The sequence below is a fragment of the Rousettus aegyptiacus genome, unplaced genomic scaffold, assembly GCF_014176215.1.
Source record: "Rousettus aegyptiacus isolate mRouAeg1 unplaced genomic scaffold, mRouAeg1.p scaffold_m13_p_3, whole genome shotgun sequence".
In the NCBI taxonomy this organism is placed as follows: domain Eukaryota; kingdom Metazoa; phylum Chordata; class Mammalia; order Chiroptera; family Pteropodidae; genus Rousettus; species Rousettus aegyptiacus.
The window spans coordinates 53596398-53617064 of NW_023416306.1; the positions used below are offsets into that span (position 1 = coordinate 53596398).

Consider the following 20667-nt stretch of genomic DNA (forward strand, 5'->3'; position numbering starts at 1 on the left):
ATTATGCTAAAGAGAGTAATTTATAAGAGAACCAACTTTTTGAGGGGAAAAATAATCTTCACAGCTATCAGATCAATGAAAGAGAAAGTATTTTGAGAAATTATTAGGAGCAAAACATTTATGGTAAAAATCAATTTGAGACAGTTTGGCAATTCTTGGAACCTCATTGTATAAGTGTGTGTGTGTGTGTGTGTGTGTGTGTGTGTGTGTGTGTGTGTGAAATGTAAATTTCTTTCATAAATGTAAAAGCACCTACTTTTTAATATTTAAGTTTTACGTGTGGCTTTGTTTTTTAATTTATTATCTGTTGGAAAAACTGATCTAAATACCTTATTCAGGGTTTTTTTTTTTTCATTTTGAAATGCATTACTGAATCTGCTTTATGAAAATTGTCTGTCCTACCCACTTATTTTTTGTTTCCTGAGTTAAATTATTGGTTTCTTTAGTAGAAATTGACTACTTTTCATTCTTTTTTGGTTGGTATGGAAAATGCATAAGTTATAATTTTCCTTGTATTGAACCTTGGTTACATCCTAGAGGCTTTGATTTAGAAAAGTATCATTAATTTTCTTTTTCTTAGCTTGTGAATGAATTAATGAATAATAAATTCTTTTATTTCTTTTGAACAAATAATGGCTTAGAAAAATGTTTAAAATTTCAAAAAATGAGTAGCTGATATTTACTCTTTGTTACACATTTAAAAGTTTATCTTTTGTATTTTGGAAATTTTATGATGATTTCCTTGCATCCTAATATATGAACAATTTTTTGAAATGTAATGAATACATTTTCTGTTCATAAGATATATAATCTTGTATGCTTATTAGTCATAGCAATGTGTAATTATAGGTTGAACTATTTGAATCATTGTCCTCAGTCCTTTGGGTGTTTACATTATTGACAGCTATTGATAAGAGTGTAAAGCATGCTGCATGTCCTCATGTTTCTGTTAATTATTCCTTTCACTTTCGAAAATTTTTACCTAAATATTTTCATGAAATTTGGCTTTTCAAATAATGATACCTTATCTAAATTGTAGTGATACCACTCATTAGCAAAAGAAGGCTTTATTTCTGTTTATACTTTTGACCTTGAGTTCAACTTTGTCGACCATTAACTTTTCATCCCTGTGCCACTTTCCTTTTCCCTTCTGCTTTGCTGCCTATCCTAAATCTTTACATGTCTCATTATATGCCCAGTACCTACCACAGTGCCTGTCCCATGGTGAGCACGCAGTGGCAGGCTACAAAGGAGTAAATGTAAGCTTTATCATTTCATAAATGTTCATTAAGCTGAAGTTCCCATTAATGTTTACATACATAAAATTTCATTACAAAAGTAGCTAGATATAGGCCCATAGGTAGAAGCAAGAGTATACTAATGTTTGCCTTTATCATTTAAAATTGATAAATTTTATAAAAATTCAATATAAATAGTACACATCTACTAAGTTAAAAATGAGGTCATGTATGGCCATGCCACCCTGAACAAGCCCGATCCTGTCTGATCTCAGAAGCTAAGTGGGGTCAGGCCTGGCTAGTATTTGGATGGGAGACCGCCTAGGAAGACCAGGTGCTGTAGGTGCAAAAAATGAATGAATGAATGAATGAACGAACGAATGAACCAACAAATAAATAAATAAATAAATAAATAATAAAGAGATTGTAAGCTGACAAGGTCCTTGCAATCTGTGAGGTCAACCAAGGGTCGCCTTGCCTAAAAAAATAAATAAATAAAAATAAAAATGAGGTTAAACTGATTAAACTCAGTAAAAGCACTCAACTTCATAGAGTCAAATATAAGATTTTATTTGGTGAACTGATTTGAATTTAGTCTCTACCAAAAACCTATTTATGTTTTCAGAAACTTTTCTTGTTTTCAGCACTTGGCCTGACATCTAATTTTCAGGTTACAATGTATTTCAATATAACTAACGCTTGAGGGGTTTATGTCCTCTAAGTAAACATTTCTTTATAAGAGAATTTCTCTTTCTAGTAACCAGAAGGACTCTTAAATTAGTTGATGCTATGGGCTCTAAATCATAAACAAGGTGATGTGATTGCATTAGAATACAGAAGTTTGAATTTGTGGGCAAGTATAGTAAGAGTTAAAATTGTGATTGGTTTTAGTGACATTGCTTTATCTAGAGGTTGATTGTGTATATAAATATATGGTTGCTCTTGATAAATGCCATGGCTCAACAGGTTAGTTATACAAAAGGTGCCCCCCTGGTGCTCTTTCAGAGAAAGACTAATGTAAAAGACAAGCACTCTGGTCCACACTCATGCTGCTCCACCTGCTGGAACCTGCCCACAGAATAATTGCCACTCCCTTAACCAGACAAGCCAGACCACAGATTTATCAGGACTCTACAGCTGGCTAGATCAACACCTGGTTTAAGAAAACCTGAACTCTTAATCTTGCCATGCTTCATAACACTCTCCCTCCTTCCTGTTCATTTTAAAGAAGTGAGAGGTGGTAATAAATTGTGATTTTATTTTCCAGACATCTGCTAGTACCACATACCTTGTTTCAGGGCCCACTTGATTAGGAAAAAGAAAAAAAGAAAAAAGAAAAAAGAAACTTATCCTTGGTTCATTACAAGGGCATCCATCTTTTACGATCAGCTGATATATTTTTTTTCTTGGTAGATATGACTACTTAGATCAGTACTGAAGGCTTGTGAGATTTTACTAAAGATAAACATTTACCAAAATTTTAAAATCGGAAAATTCTCTCTGTGCCCAATAATTTGAAAATGCTGTGAAATAGTGGGTCAAAGTAACATGGGCAATTATATTAATTAAAGAAATATTGAACTAGTTAAACTATTTTCTGAATTTTTGAAACTACAGATCTACAGGTCTGGGTTGTTTATACCGATTGGTTTCTTTATATAAATTGGCAGAATAAATAACTGAAGCTCAAAAACTTTGAAAAAAAATTAGACTACTAATTTTTTTGCTCGATGAGATATTACCAAATCAAAGCTAAGTCTGGGATAGTCAACGGGCAAGTGACTAAGTTTTCATTCTAAGTAGATTCCTAGACTTGCATTAGCATGTTGCTGGACCAAAATGATGCCGTGTGCTAAAATTATTTCCAGAATATTTTGGGGGTTACTCTGTGCATACATTATTAAACCCATTTTGAAAACATAACTGATCCTTTTACTTCATTTTACCATCTACCTTATTATGTGCATTGCTGGTGCATTGCTGAATTTTATAACCCCAAGACTACTTGATTATCATTTCAACTTGTTTACTGTAAGTGAGATATCCAAAGTATATTTTTAAATACTCTCCAGACATGTGATGAATCCCAGAGAAAAACCATGTTAGCATGTTCTATCTTTGCTAATAAGATTCCCTTAGAAATAACAAACAGAATAGTTCAGTAATTTAAAAACTGGCACATTATTACTTTAATAGGAACTGTGAATATTTTATCACCATAATCCCCAATGAATAATTCTGCTTTGTTACTTTTCCTTCAAGGAGAAGAGTACATGAAGTTATGTGAGATGATAGACTCTCAAAAACCTTTGAGATTCTCTACCAAGTGACTTTGAAAATCTTGGGTATTCTCAGAATACTTAGAGACAGCATTCAAAATATGAAGCAATTATTTGTTGAAATTATCTAAATATTGAGATTAGTTTGTCGTACTCTCTTTTGAATTTGTATTTTATCCTTTCTTTTGTTTCTAATCTGTTGCATACTAATGAGCCTTCTTTTAAGTCTCTAGGACTTCATTAATATTGGCTCTCTGCCTTTTGTTACAATGCAATATACTCATTTGCACAACGTTTTCATCAAGACTCTTTATCGAGTACCTACTATGAAAGAGAAAGTGATGCTCAACAAATATTGCATTTGCCTCCCTGCATTTCTTGAAATACATTGTAGTTAGGTAGAGGTTATGAAACTAGTTATGGCTAATATGTGATGGGCTCAAATAAATTACAGTTGTCCACCTTATCCAGTATCGCTTTCTGCAGTTTCAGTTACCTATGATCAACTGCCACATGAAAAGAAGAAACAAAAAATTTTAGAAATAAACAATTCATAAGTTTTAAATTGTGTGCCATTCTGAGTAGCATGATAAAAACATAGGCTGTCCATCTCCATCCCGCTCTGGATGTGGGATCATACCTTTGTCTAAGGTATCTAAACTGTATCACTACCCTCTCATTAATCACTTAGCAGTGTCTCCCAGATCGACTGTCATGGTTTCTCAGTGCCTGTGTTCAACTACCCTTTATTTTTCATAATAAGGCTCCCAAAGCCATTCACATAACTTTTACTATACTACGTTGTCATAATTGTTCTATTTTATTATTAGTTACTATTGCTAAGCTCTTATTTCGTCTAATTTATAAATTAAACTTTATCATAAAAAAATAGTACGTAAAGGATTTGGTACGCTCTGTGGTTTCAGGGATTCACTTGCTGAATACGAATAAGGAGGGATTACTGTGCGTCATTCCCTATCATATATTCTTAAGTATAGATATCTACCTGTATTTTGTCTTTGTTTCTCTAGCTTTATTGAAATACAATTGACATGTAGGACTATGTAAGTTTAAGGTGTAAAAGGTGTTGATTTGATACACTTATACATTGCAAAATTATTTTCACAGTAGGGTTAACTAACACCTTCATCACCACACATAATTATCATTTCATTTTTGTCGTGAGAACTTTTAAGATGTACTCTCTTAGCAACTTTCAAGTATGTAATAGAGTACTGTTAACTGCAATAATTATGCAACATTAGATTCCCCAAATTTATTCATCTCATAACCTTTATTGTATCCTTTGACCAACATCTCTCCCTTTACCCCCAGCTTCTGATAATCACAATTGTACTCTGTATTTATGAGAGCAGCTTCTTTAGATTCCAGATATAAGCGATATCATCAGCAATATGTCTTTCTCTGCCTGACTAATTTCATGTAACATAATGCCCTTGAAATCTATCCATGTTGACATAAATGGCAGGATCTCCTTCTTTCTCATGGCTAAATAATATTCCATTGTGTGTGTGTGTGTGTGTGTGTGTGTGTGTGTGTGTGTGTGTGTATGTGTCTTCAAGATCCTGATTTGGATATAAACTCAAAAGAAAAATTGTTGGATCATATGGCAGTCCTATTATTATTTTCTTGAGCAATTTCCATACCGTTTTTCATAGCGGCTGCACCAATGGTTCCCTTTTCTCCACAAGACATTTTGATAATAGCTATTCTAACAGATATGAGGTGATATCTCATTGTGGTTTTGAATCGTGTTTCTTTAACAATCAGTGATGTTGAGCACCCTTTCATGTACCTGTTGGCTATTTTTTAAAACATCATTTTTTGGGGGGAAATATATATATTCGGTTCTTCTGCCCACTTTTAAAAATTAGATTGTCTGATTTTTGGTTGAGTTATATGAGTTCTTTATATATTTTGGACACTAAACCTTCATCCAAATATGTATTACAAATATTTTGTTCCATTCCATAGTTTGTCTTTTCATTTCATTGATTGTTTATTTTGCTTTATGAAAAATTTTTAGTTTGGCATATTGTCACTTCTTGATTTCTCCTTCCATTGGCTGTGCTTTTGTTGTTATATTCAAAACAGACAATGCCAAAAACAATGTCAATGATTATTATTTTCCTTTGTAGTTTCTTCTAGTAGTTTTTCAGTTTGGAGTCTTATATTTAAATTTTTAATCTCTCTAGTTAATTCTTGTAAGTCTTTTAGGACAGAGGTCCAATTTCATTCTTCTGCATGTGATAATCTAGTTTTTCTAACACCACTTATTGAAGACACTGCCCTTTCAACATTGGGTGTTATAGGCTCTTTTATTAAATATTAGTTGATAATATTTGTGAGGGTTTATTTCTCAGCTCTTTATTCTGTTCCATTGGTCTATTTGTCTATTTTAATGCCAGCACCATACCATTTCGATTACTATAGATTTGTAGCACACTTTGAAATCAGGAAGTGTGATGCTCCAGCTTTGCTCTTTCTCAGGATTGCTTTGGCTGCTTAGGGTGTTTTGTGGTTTCATTAAAAAAAAAAATAGGATTTATTTCTCTGGAAAATGCTATTGGAATCCTCATAGGTATTACAGTGACTCTATACATGGCTTCAGGAAGTATGAGAAAATTAATAATATCAAGTCTTCTAATCCATAAATACCAGATCTTTCCATTTATTTTTGCCTTCATAATTTTTTATTAAAGTCTTGTACTTTTCAGTATACAGTTCTTTTATCTCCATAATTAAATTTATTCCTGAAAATTTCATTGTTTTGATGGTATTGTGAATAGAATTGCTTTCATATCTTTTTAGATTTTTTCATTATTTGTGTATAGAGACATAACTGATTTCTATATGGTGATTCTGTATCTTGCAACTTTAGTTAATTCATTGATTAGTTCTAACATTTTTTGGTAAAATCTTTAAGATTTTTTATATACAATATCATATCATCTGTATATCAAAACATTTGCATTTCTTTCTAATTTGAATGATTTTTATGTCTTTATTTTGCCTAATTCCTCTGGCTAGGACTTCCAGTACTGTGCTAAATAAAAGTGGTGATAGTGGGCAGTCTTCTGTTGTTCTTGACCTTAGAGAAAAAGATCTTAATCTCTTACCTTGAGTATGATGTTTTCGTGGGCTTATTTTATATAACCTTTATTATCTTGAAGTACATTCCTCCTATACCCGATTTGTTAAGTCTTTTTTTTTAATCATGAAAAGATGTTGAATTTTATCAAATGCTTCCACTGCATCTATTGAAATAATCATATGATTTCTATATTTCATTCTATTATCGTAGTATGTCACATTTGTTAATTAATGTTGAACTATCCTTGCATCCCAGGGGTAAATCCCATTTGATCGTGGTACATGATCCTTTTAATGTGCTATTGAATATGCTTGCTAATATTTTGCTCAGAATTTTTGCATCTATATTCACCAGGGATATTGGCCTGTTCGGTAGTTTTCTTTTCTTGCAGTATTTGTATCTGACTTTAAAATCAGGGTAATGCTGGCCTTGTAAAATGAGGTTGGAAATATTTTCTGTTCTTCGGTTTTTGTAAGAATTTGAGAGATTTGGCATTAATTCTTCTAAATGTTTGCTAGAATTCACTAAGAAACCATCTGGTCCTGGACTTTTTTTGTTGGGACATCTTTGATCATTAATTCAGTCTTCTTATTCATTTTTGGTGTGCGCAGATTTCCAATTTCTTCATGATTCAGTCTTTGCAGGTTTTTTGTTTCTAGGAATTTATTCATTTCTTCTAAGTTTCCAATATTTTGGAATATAATTGTTAACACTAGTCTTTTAGGATAACTTGTATTTCTCTGATATCAGTTGTAATGGCTCCTCCTTCATTTGTAATTTATTTGACTATTCTTTATCTTATTCTTAGTCTAGCTAAAGGTTTGTCAATTTTGTTTATCTGTTCAAAAATATAGTTCTTGGTTTTGTTGAACTTTCTATTGTTTTTCTGGCATCTATTTAATATATTCCTGCTCTTAATTTTGTTATTCTTTCCTTCTGCTAACTTTGGGCTTAGTTCATCCTTCTTTTTCCAGTTCCTTGAAGTGTAAGACTGTTTATTTGAGATTTTTTTTCTTTAGATAGGTATTTATTGCTATAAATTGTCCATCTTAGAACTTTTTTTTTTTTTTGCTGCATCCCATTAGTTTTGTGTATTATCTCTCCATTTTCATTTGTTCTAAGATTTTTTTTAAATTTCATCTTTGACCCATTGGTTGTTCAGGAGTGTGCTGTTTTATTTCCATATATTTGTGAATTTTCCATCTTTCCTCCTGTTATTGATTTCTAGTTTCATACCATCATCGTCAAAAAAGATACTTGATATGATTTCATTTTTCTCAGATTTATTGAGCTGCTTTGTGGCCTAACACATTCTATCTAAAGAATTTTCCATGTGAATATAAAAACATGCATTTTGCTATGAAGTATTATATATGTTTGGATCTATATATTTCTAAATGAATCTTTTAGGTCTATTTAGTCTATAGCATAGTTCAAGTCTAACATTTCCTTTTGATTTTCTGTGTGGATGGTCTAGCTATTGTTGAAAGCGAGGTACTGAAGTCTACCATAATTTTGTTGTTTTCTATTTCTTCAACTATATTGGTGTTTGCTTAATATATTTAGGTGCTCTGATTTTTGGTGCATGCATATTTATGATTATTATATCTTCATGATGAATTGACTCCTTTATTATTAGATAATGGCTTTTTGGTCTCTTTTTAACAGACTTTAGCTTAAGGTCTATTTTGTCTAATATAAGTACAGCTATCTCTGCTCTATTTTGTTTTCTATGTGCATGGAATATCTTATCCATTCCTTTACTTTGAACCTATATGTGTCCTGAAAACTGAAGTAAGACTCTTATAGGCAGCATATAGTTGAGTGTTGTTCTTAACCATTTAGCCACTCTTTAACTTTTATTTGGAAAATTTAATTCATTTACATTTTGAGTAATTGTTAATTGGTAAGGACCTATTAATGCCATTTATCAATTATTTCCTGATTGTTTTGTAGTTTCCTGTTTCTCCTATTCTTCCTTTCTTTGTGAACTGATGATTTCCTGTAATGATAGCCTTTGGTTCACTTTTTTTTATCTTATATGAAACTCCTGTAGATTTTTTGTATGTGTGTGTTTATCATGAGACTTTAAAAAAATCTTATAGATGTAAAATTATATTTTATTTTATGTTGATAACAAATTATATTTAATTACATATAAAAACTTATTCTTTCACTCTTTTTAAGATTTCATGTCACAATTTATCTCTCTTTTTTTTTTTTTTTTTTTTTTAATGCCTACAGCACCTAGTATTTCTAGGTGGTCTCCGGTCCAAGTACTAACCAGGCCCAACCTTGCTTATCTTTTGAGACCAGAGAAGGTTGTCTACATTCAAGGTGGCATGGTTGTAGACTACAATTTATTTTTTTATACTTTATATTCATTGATAAATTATTGTAGATATACTTACTTTTAATATTATTGTTCTTTAACCTCATTCTAGAGTTAAGTGATTAACATACCACCATATTACAGTATGAGAGTATTTTGAATTTTGCTATATACTTATCTTTACCAGCATATTATATATTTTCATATGTTTTTATGTTACTCAAGTCTTCATTTGAGCTTGAATAACTTCTTTTAGCATTTCTTTTAAGTTAGGTCTTGTGATGATATATTCCCTCAGGTTTTGTTTGTCTGGGAAGTTTTTTTATCTATCTCTCATTAGGAAGGAGAGCTTTGCAAGGTAAAGTATTTACAGTTTTTTTTTTTTTTTTTCCTTTCAGTACTTTGAGTAGATCATAACTCTCCCCTGGCCTGTGAGGTTTCTGCTGATAAATCCAATGATAGCTTTATGGGTGTTCCCTTGTAAATTGCAAGTTTCTTTTCTCTTAACTACTTTTAAGATTTTCTCTGTTTTAAATTTTGACAGATTTTTTTTTAAAATGATATATTTTGAGGAGGATCTCTTCAAGTTGAATGTGTTTGGTTACCTATAAGCTTCGTGAACTTGGATTTCAATTCTCCCCAGATTTGTAAAGTTCTCAGTCATTATTTTAAAATAAGCTTTTTATTCTTTCTCCCTTTCTTTTGCTTCTGAAATTCAGTAATTTGCAATTGTTTCTTTTGATGGCATTCCATAGGTCACTTCGACTTTCTTACCTCTTTTTCATTCTTTTTCTTCTAATCTCTTCTGAGTGGATAATTTTGACGGTCCTGTCTTCTAACTCACTAATTCTTTTCTTTCCCTTGATTTGTAGTTCTGTTCATGCTTCTATTTCATTTTTCATTTCATTTATTGTATTCATCAGCTCCAGAATATTTTTAGTTCTCTTTTTAAGATTTTTATCTCTTTGTTAATCTTTCAATTTTATTCATGTATTGTTTCCTTATTTTGTTGAATTGACTTTTTATGTTTGCCTAAAGCTCATTAAGCTTCCATAAAATAGCTACTTTGAATTCTTAATCAAATAAACTGTGGATCCATGTCTTTGGGATTAGTTACCAGAAGATTATTGTGATTTTTTTGTTGTGTCATGTGTCCTTTATTTTTCATGTACCTTAAAGTGTGTGTTGCTGTCTTCCATTTGAAGTAACAATCATCTCTTCCAGTCTTCACTATCTTTCTTCAAAAGAGGAAAAACATCCATTACCTCTGAAAGGAATTCTGAGGTTTTTTTAGACCTTCTCAAGGCATATCCGATCTAAGTGTCTTGCCTATTTTTCCAGTAGAATTCTTAAACTGGTATTCCTTGATCCTGTAACATAGCATGCTGAGTGCTGACAGCCTCCCCTTTGTTTTCCTTGAACTGTAGTTCAAGTTTGTTGTCTCTCCCTAGTCCTTACATTCTGGCGAGCTTTTTGTGCATGCCCACTAGACATCTGCCAAAGCTCACTCTTGCTGCTAGCAAGAGTTCACACAAAGAGCTAACCACAGGGTGTGTGTGTGTATGTGTATGTGTGTGTGTGTGTGGTGAGGGGTATTGGGGGTACCTATGAGCCAGTGGAGGAATCCACATGTTAGGTATCTCTGGCAGCTCATGCATAGGCTACTTAATGAAGTCCACAACACAATAGTAAGTAAGTAGGCTCCATATCTCTTTAATTCTGAGAGTCCTATCGGCTGCTCACCTAGCCTCTTCCTGCTCCCCCACCCAACCCAAGTGATGCAGCTCACAATTCAGTATTCTGAAAGTGGTAAAAGAGAAATGGGCTTTTCAGGCAGTATCCTTCACAACTGGGGAAGCCAGATGCTCACCCACATGTTCTCACTGTTCTCTAAGGGAAAAATCACAGGTTGAGATCTCTCTTGGCCCTGCACTGTACTACTTTGGGGAACAGTTAACATAAGAAGAGTCAACCTGTTTGTCTTATTCTCTCGATATGTCCAAACTTATTTTTTTAGTTTAGTTTTTTGTTTGTTAGTTGTTGTTGTTCTAATAGTATGCTGGAACTTCTCCATTGGAAACCTGAACTTTCACAAAGGCTCTCTTGTCTGTGAATGATTGTTAAGATGGAGTTTTCCAGTGGCTCCTGGACTATAGCCCAGAAGGGCTATGGATGTTTCATGGGTCATTGCAGTATCCATAGCCAGAACTGAGTTCTGTATGCCTATCACTAAGCGCATAGGTGAGTAAGACTCTTCCCTAGAATCTTAGCATATGGTCCTAGATCTCAGAGCTCCACAAAGGCACTTTTGTCTGCGGATGAATGCCAAATTGCTGTTGAGGGAGAAACAGGAGGAGGGATGTCTTACTTACACATGGCTGCTATCATTCACTGCATGCTCCTTTTTTTCCTGCTGTATCAGTCTTGGAAGCCTTGGATCTGGACAGTGCAGCTACTATGGACTATCCTAATTAATTGAGGGGCTAATATGCACAGCACAAGGAAATTAGAGCAAAGGAAACTTATAGAACAAATAAAGTTATTTAAGAAGCAATGTATATTAATATATATAATATTAATATATTAATTATTTAATATATTAATTCATGCCCTGATATCCTAATTAGAAACACCTATTATTGGCATTAAGATAGAAAAATTTCCCTTTATTTTCTTAGGGCAATATGACCTAACAAAGTGATTTATTCTTTTATGCCATTTAATTGCAGGCCCATGTAGTTGTTCAGTAAGAAGAGATATTTCTCAAATTTACTTTGATTATGTATATCATCAAAAGCAATTATTCTTGAGCTTCAGTTCAGGTATTATTTTTGCTTATTTGATATGAACTTGTCAACATTATGCAAGTAATCCAACTTTCAATGTGCATGCATGAGATTTTACTTGAAATACTCATAGAAATAAAGATATTTTTATGTCCAATAAATTGATATTGTGTTAAAAGTGTAACCGAGTTCAAATTAGAGTATTTGCTTAAACACCACAAATTATTTTTTCTGCATTACTTTGAGAGCAGTTCATTTAGCTTTTCCATGTTTCTAGTTTGTTTACTATCAAGAACATTAGAAGAATGTAATATAGTTTGAACCTCATGGTAAATTTCTCATAAATCTACCTAGAAATTCCCAAATACCTGTGTGTTATTATAGAAAACTTATTTTATATCTGATTCTTTTTTGATCACAGCATTTCTTTTTACATGGACAAAATATTGGGAAAAAAACCTTTTTTTTTTTTTGGCAAGGCAACCCTTGGTTGACCTCACAGATTGCAAGGACTTTGCCAGTTTATAATCCCTTATTTTTCATTCATTCATTCATTATTTATTTGTTTGTTTGTTCATTTATTTATTTCCTTATTTATGTATTTACTTTTATTATTTTATGCCTTTAGTACCGAGTCTTCCTAGGTGGTCTCCCATTCAAGTACTAACCAGGTCTGCCCCTGCTTAGCTTCCAAGATCAGCTGGAATCAGGCTTGTTCAGGGTGGCATGGCTGTAGACTGGGAGAAAATCTAAGACTTATTCTTTTCTTTTGTTTTCTTCTTTTGGTAAAGCTATTTTGCCAATTTGATTTCTAACTCATTTTTAATGAGAACCACAAAGAAACGTATAGAAATTACGTATTTCTTAAAGCACGATATTAATAAGGAAAACATTGCCTTTCTTAGAAAGCTTTTTCATGCAAACTTGAGCTTTCATGGACAGTCTGTGGAAATCAATGGTCCATGAGAACAAAACATACACACTTAGTTCTGGGTCAATATAAACACCAAAGAACAAAAGATGAGAGCAAGATGGCTTTGAATATTGTTTTCAAATGTGTTGTATCCACTTGAATTTTAGGAACAATGTTTTTAGCTCCCTTACATAAGAAGGGTTTAGCAGGCCCCTGAAAACTAAGCACCCTAAGAAAGATATCCTTCACCAAACACCACAATGTGTCTCTACTATCACCTGATTGAAAGAAAAAATGCCATTATACATGTCTCATAGCACTTATTCAAAAAGAAAGTTGTGCTTAATCCAATTTAATTTAGGATGTTTATGATACTGAGAAATTACTGAATGTTCTAAAGTTCATGGAAACAAAATGCATTAGTAAGTTCTGATAAAAACAGTTTGAAGATTGAAATATGAACATAAACATTGTAAATTATTTCTAAGACTCTAATTATCCCAACTCAAATATTCAAACAACCTTCCTTTCTTTACAATTTGATTTGCAGATATTCTGCACCAAACATATTTGAATTCCATTGTGGCAGGTCCATTATGCCATAATCAGAATAGTTTTATCATTTTTATCAGTTTGAAAGATGCACTTCACACATTGAAAATAGTTTTTCACAGGTAGATTTCACACTCAGACAGTTACTCCAAAGAGGATTGACATATGGTAGAGATTTTTTTTTTAAATGCACAAGCAGCTTAAAATAGAAAGATTAATAGAAAGTTCAAACCGATAAATGTAAAATGCTGAATTTAAATCAACTAAATAAAAAGAATTAAAATACAAAAATAACACAGTAACTCTAACTCTAATATTACTTTTCATAATGTTTCCATTTGCAAATCATGAACAATTACCCACTCAGTAAAATAATTTCTTTTCTAGTTTTAAAGCCACACTTCACCTTTATAAAAAAAAAAAAAGTATTTTTCTTTTTGTTATAAAACACTTTTCCACTTAAACTGCCATCATTTTTTAGGTATTTTAACTCCCTAAGAAATATAAAAGGTTTTGCTGTAATCGCAGAAATTCATTTAACCACCGAATTCCCTTTGTAAAACAGATTCATCATTTCTATATTATAAAAGTCTTCAATAAAGTGCTTGACTGCAGCCAACTGGCTTGTTATCTACCACACTTTCATTATAGTGAAATGGGCCAAACAGATTTACAGAGAGTTACAGCACAGAGTTATGGTCTTAACAGTATGACCTGTAGAACCATTTCCTTGAGATTCTAAAGTCTATGACACCAAGTATCTATTTTCAGTTCTCTTAATCTAATCTGTTATCTGGCTACAAAAGACCAGCACATATTAGTACTGGAGAGGGATCGTTTTATTCTCCTCTCACTTTTTGTAAGTACATTAACTCTTTCAGGAAATCAGGACACTGTTTATCACATACAGACTGATCTTCTAAAGCTTCTTTGACTCTGTGTGACTTTTTATCTATTATATCAGTATAGAATTAGTGTGGAGAAAAAATAGTAGGTTTTATGTAACACAGAAATGATTTACTATGAAAGCTAGAAATCTTGCCAGTGGAGTTATAGAAGAATTATTTAATTAATCTCTGTTTTTCTTAGGTTTCCCCATTTAGAATACATAAAAATAAGATCTAAATACAAAAGTTACAGCAAGAAATTTTTACATATAAAATAAACTCTTCTGTTTTTTATCTCAGGAAACAGTATCACCATCGTCTTTGCTCACATCTAAGAAACCTAAGTATTTCTTGTTCTCTCTCTCTCTTTTCATCCTTCAAATCTAACAATTCACTCAATCCTTCTACTCCACTACCATTGTCATTTCCAAAACTGGTATTTATTTGGTCTCCAAGTCTCAGTTTGGGTTGCTCTGTTCTTTACAATAATGCCAGATAGATCTCTTTAATACCTAAAATATCTGATCCTGTCATTTAATTTCAGTGACTCCACATAAATCTTCATATTTCTAATAAGACATTCAAAGTCTTTCACTCCCAAGTTCTTGGCTATGTCCTTCTTCCTGTAGACTAACAAATACACATACATCAATTTAGCTTCATTGACTTGTATCTAGTTACCTTAATATTCTGTACTTTACTTTTCACTCTAGTGCCTCTGTATTGTAATTGCCTACCTGAAATTTCTAGGTTCCACAAGAACTAACTAGCCATTACCATATTTACTTCCACAACTGAAACATCACCCAGTGTATGAAGAATTATTGAACCACAATCTGAACTGAGTATTAATGCTTTCATGCAGTAACACAGAATAGGATAGAGATTATGTTCACCATCATATACCCCTGGCTAGATTTCTATAGGAGGAACATTAGATGCTTTGTTTAAAATACATTTCTTAACCACCATGCCTGTATATACAGTAGGAAGTAGGTTTCATATTGAAACAAAATTGAGACAAATATGTCTGATAAAGTTGGTAGGGTAGGCAACCTTAAGATATCTATTTCTAGCCATTGATTAGCATGTGAAAAAAAAAAGGCCTTTGTCAAGGATGATCATCCCTGCACAAAATGCCAAGTGCTTTATAATGGTGCTTTATCTTTGTTTATTTTTTTCTTTCTTGTTTTCTTTCTTTCTTTCTTTCTTTCTTTCTTTCTTTCTTTCTTTCTCTTTCTTTTTTTTTTGTTTTTGTTTTTTTGTTTGTTTTTTATAAAAGCCTCTGAGAGGCTCTGAAATGGGACCCTAGTATGGAAGTGTGGTGTGGAGTAAGGAGAGGAACATTCTCCAGTTCTCCCAGCAATGCTGAGCTTTTGAATAAATTGGAGACAAGTGGCAGTGATATTTGGATCACTACTATTAATATGATCACATTTGTTTTTACAAGTTGGTGATGTCTCAAGACATTGGTTATTTTTTTTTTTTTTTAATAAGTGTCATACTAAGATGGTGTATGTAAACATATTGTGAACATAACAAAATTGTTCGGGTTTATATTTAGTTACTTTACAAATGGTAGAAACTATGAACTTTCTAGTATTGATCACTAGGCATTATCCTCAACCTAAATACTCCCCGTTTATTCAGATGATATTTAAAAAATATTCTTATTTAAATGTCTGTTAATTAATTCCTTTAAGTTTGACTTTTATTAAAATGACACTATCAGGTAAAATATCTGTCAGTGTAATTTTTTAAACATTAGTGCTCATGTGGTAATTTTTTTCTCATTTATAAGGCATTTCAAGGAATGTGACTACACCCCATGCTTCATCTACTGTTTTTTTTCCGAGAGTTCCTTGACACAATAAATACCATGTAAAAGATATTATAAAGCTAACACTTCACTTCATGTGAGAAGAATTATGATTTTGGAACTCAATTCAGTCTACATCTTCAGCTATTCTTATTTTAATTCACTTTTCTTTTTTTGTCACATGTTGAAAATGGATGACATCAGATCATCAAAGCAGAGTATTAACAGTTACAATGCTGCATGTGCTTTATCTGCACAATTTATGAGTCACGATTAATTAAAAATAACAAGACAAAATGCTTAGTAATAAGATTGGGGGATACAGTCATTCTATAGATTTTGAAAGCTACATAGGCATTCAACTGTCTGACTCTAGTCAGAAGTTAGTATAATAGAAAGGATTGTACCAGAGTATGTATCAGCTGTTATAATTTTGGAAATGGAGATACCAACAAATAATAATTATAGCATAAACAAAAGGAAAAATTTGTCTATCTTAAAGATATTAACCACAAGTTTAGCCTACCAAGGAGGTTTTAAAATATCATTCCAAACTTTCGTTAGAGTGTGAATATCATTCTTATTATTCTTTACCAGATGATTTCCTAGAATTCCCACAGCTTTTCCATTCTGTGTGATAAAAAGATAGGAACACAATTCTAAGAATCAAGAATACATATTTTAAGTAAAATTAAATCTTTCAAAAATACGCTGAAGTATAATTTTAAGAAAAATATCAAGAACCGTACATCCCTATAAAATTAAAAAGGCAGAAAAGATGGCCCAAATCCTAGTCAATAGAATGGAGGACCACACAGTTTGCTGGAAAAAAATTGAGAATTAAGAACAAATTTTAGATAAAGTAACAAAATAATAATATAAAGAAATAGAAAATTTATCAACATAAGATTTAAAAGCAAAACCCCTGCAAGTATACATACATGATACAAATGTATTAGCTTTGAAAGAAAATGGAGAAATAGCCTTTAAATTTGTCAGGAAAAGAGCTGCTTCTCCTTCCTAAAGAGATTAATTGAATTTTTAAAAAAATCCCAAAGTATAATCTTTTTATTGAAGAGTTACGTTGTCGCTTTTATTGCTTAAATCATAATTTAAACTTCTATTCTAAATCCTAAATGTGTATTCCCCTTGGTTTTTAACTCGGTCTTGTCCCGAAGACCAATTTTCTTGACTTTTCTTCTCTCTGTTTAATATGTAGATGGCTCAAGACATTATTTCTCCTTTCTCCACTTGTATTGCTCACCAGTCTTAATCTTGTGGGATGATTTTCAAACTCTCATAGATCCTTCGTACATTTCTAGACACTGAAATAAGAAATATTTAATGTAATATAATTTTCTCCAAAAAGGTCATCACTCCAGCCAAAAGTGGATTTGTTCTCTCTCTTTGTCTCTTTCTCTTTTAAAGTTCTTTGTATTTCCCACTGTGAAAATATAGTACTCTCTTGTGATGGTAAAATATATGTGTCTGTGTGTATGTGTGTGTGTGTCTATTTTATCTCTTCCACTAAATTTAAACTCTTCAAGAAGAATTAGAGTCTAGTTAATAGTTATTTCCTCCAGTAACCTCTAGCATATGTTCTTCACAGAAGGGCACTCAAATCTGTGAATGACAGAAGCATAACATATTTCATTTATTTATTAAGCAAATATTAATCTATATGCTGAGGGACCAAGTAAAAGGATGGTGTACTTCAGTGACTTTTAATGTAAGTTAGATGAATATAAACTCCAAGTTTATATTCAATCTATTATATTCCCTAAAATTAAGAAATATCATTATTGAAGAATATGGAGGGTCTTTTTATTTTTTTTTTTTTTGGTCAGAGAAACCTGGAATCTACTTAAATGCCATGTAATATGAAGCAAATTAATTTCTCTAAACTTTAATTCATTTACTTATAAAATATAGATAATACTTAACTTATAGTTTATTATAAAGGAAAAATGGCAAACATCTGAGAAATGTTTGACTTGGTGCTTGGCACACATATCATTATTATAAAAGGAATGAAGACTGTGAAATTCCCTTATGGTTTGATAAATGGCCAATAATGTGAATTAGTTTGTTTTCTTTAAAGTAAAGCCTAGGGACACTACTATCTTATAATTATAACAGAAAATTAAGTTTTCACATGAAAAAGAAAATGGGTGAGGAGATCACATATTCTATTTTGTTAAAATAGCATCTTTATACAACTATTTATCTATATATCTATTAAGGTCAGCGTAAGTATTTATCTTTGAAATCCATTTTATTTTTCTTTGAGTTACAAAAGTAAACTGAGCTGATTTTTGAACTGTTTTCATCTAAAAAACTAAAGCATAAAACCTCTTGCTAAATTGTTATTTAGCAAGAGGTTTTATTCATGCAGAATTTAAAACATATTACATATGATGAAACACCTAAGAACAAACTAATATCCACATTTTATAGAGAGTTTATATTTATGACTTATCTTAGGTGAGGAGACCACCAACATGGACATGTAGAGAGACATCAGTTACCCCAAATAGACAAAATATCCTCCCCACACACACATTGCTATGTAGTGGACAAACTATCCCGCCTCGCCGCCCCCCCCCCCCACACACACACACACATTGCTATGTAGTGGACATTTTGGTCTTCTGATTCCCTTTTCCCCTCCTTTTTTCAGCCTAATTGGCATACTACTAAAAGCCTCTTTCCCTATGTCTGCCTCTTACCTCATCTTAAATTTATATCATATAGGGGTGAAGGCCTGCCTAAGGTCTGAGGATAAAGAGTGTTTCATTTTGAATATTTCATTTTGCTGCCTACAGAGACTATGCACATGAAACAACCCAGGAACCAAGTTCATACTAGTGGAGGGAAGAGAACTCTTCCTTCCATGATTTAACCTGAACTTAGAAGGTTGTAGCCTCTTAGCTAATGGCAGACATCTTGCTGCCTCAAAGAACTTAACAATAAAACCCTAATACAATAAAAGAGGCATAAGAAGAAGAGAGGAAAGAGTCACCTCTGTGGTAGGCAGAAAAATGGATCCTCAGAGATATTCACATTAAAATCCCTGGGACTTATAGACGTGTTATGTTAGTGTAAGAGGGAATTAAGAATGCATGTGGAATTAAGGTTGCTAATTGGTTGACTTTAAAGTAGTAAGACTGGCCTTCTGGGCCCAATGTAATCAGAAGGATCCTTAGAAGATGGAAGATGGATATTGGGGAGTCTACATCAAAATAATACAGTACGGGAATGATTACATCAGTCATTGTTGGTTTTGAAGACAGAAAGAAGCCATAGCTAAGGAATGTTGATGGCCTCCAAAAAGTGAAAAAGGCAAAACACAAACAAAACAAATGAACAAAAAACTAGATTGTTCACAAAAGCCTCTTTAACAAAATGCAGCTCTACCTTCACTTTGATGTTAGCCCAGTGAGACCTATTTTGTACTCTTGACCTCTAGATAGATAATAAATCTGTGTTGTTTTAAGCCTTGAATTTGTAATAATTTATTATAGCAGCCATAAAAAACACAGTGTTCTACTTCTTTGTATAAAATCCCCACTAATGTCTATGGTCTTGTCAATGACATAAGCCATACATTTACTTTTTTTCTTACATCTTCTATGGTTAGTGTCTTATAGTTTACCAGATAAGCACAATGGCTAAATATGAGTGAAGGGGCATGCTTTATTGGTAAAATGTACATGCCAGGATTCTTCAGTCAGACCAGAAGGCACAAGTCCCCTTATTCTTATTAACTTCCCAATGTGAGCCTTACTGGGGCTGGCTGGGCACTTAGTAAGAATAGAATTTCAAGGATGGATCTGGCCTTATCTCACCTTCCTGGGAAATGATATTGAAGATTAGAGTAACCAGGCCTTTTCCTCTTACTGACCCCTAAAATAAAATTTCCTAGCAAATCCTATTACGTTAACCATACATACTTTGTGTTATTGTGCAATTTATTTTGAGCCCTGGCATATGACAGGTGGAAGCCTCAAAAAGGACTCACCTGGCATGACAGCTTAAGCACATTTGAGGCAATTTCTGTCATTTCCAGCTGAGCTAGTTGTTACTAATATCTGGTGAATACAGTAATAAAAGCATTGTGTCTTATCTCTAGAATTCTATTGGGCATTGATCCTAAATTCTCTGGCATACGCTGGAATTTCATTTATTCATTTGCTCATTCATTCACTCTTTCACACAATACAATTCATTAAACATATGATTATAATCTTCATGCTGAAACATAAACATAAATAACATATCATATCTCTTCTCAAGGAGTTCATGGATTAAAAGGTCAATGGGTAAATAAGTAGAAATTACAATACAATATGATATGCTACAACATGGGTATTTGTCATGTAAGGGAATAGGAAGATAACAAGAGAAGTAGAATTAAAACATTCAAAGATATTAGCTATATATAGAATTTAGACTCAACTACAAGTATTTTCTTCCCAAATGCGTAGATGTACATCCTGAGATAAAATGATTAAAAAGAAACATGTTTCCTGACTAGAGAATACACGTCTGCATTTCTTGGCAGGAGAAATGACTAAATATGTCAATTCAAGCACAGAGGCTTGACTATAAGAGGTACTTAATGAATACTTGTGGAATCAATGTCTAAATGGATAATTAGCAAAAAAATAGCTGATGGTGTCTAAATGATCTTACTAATTGCCACTACTAATAAATACATGCATTTTGAAATAATTTATAATTATA

The 20667-nt window shown here is 32.4% G+C and overlaps 1 protein-coding gene and 1 pseudogene across 38 annotated transcripts in view; one reads left to right on the plus strand and one right to left on the minus strand.

Annotated features, from left to right (window-relative positions):
- PTPRD (protein tyrosine phosphatase receptor type D) overlaps positions 1-20667 on the minus strand; it is a 1934582-nt gene that overhangs the window by 1733043 nt on the left and 180872 nt on the right. The window lies entirely within an intron of this gene.
- LOC118600603 lies at positions 1466-1584 on the plus strand (annotated as a pseudogene).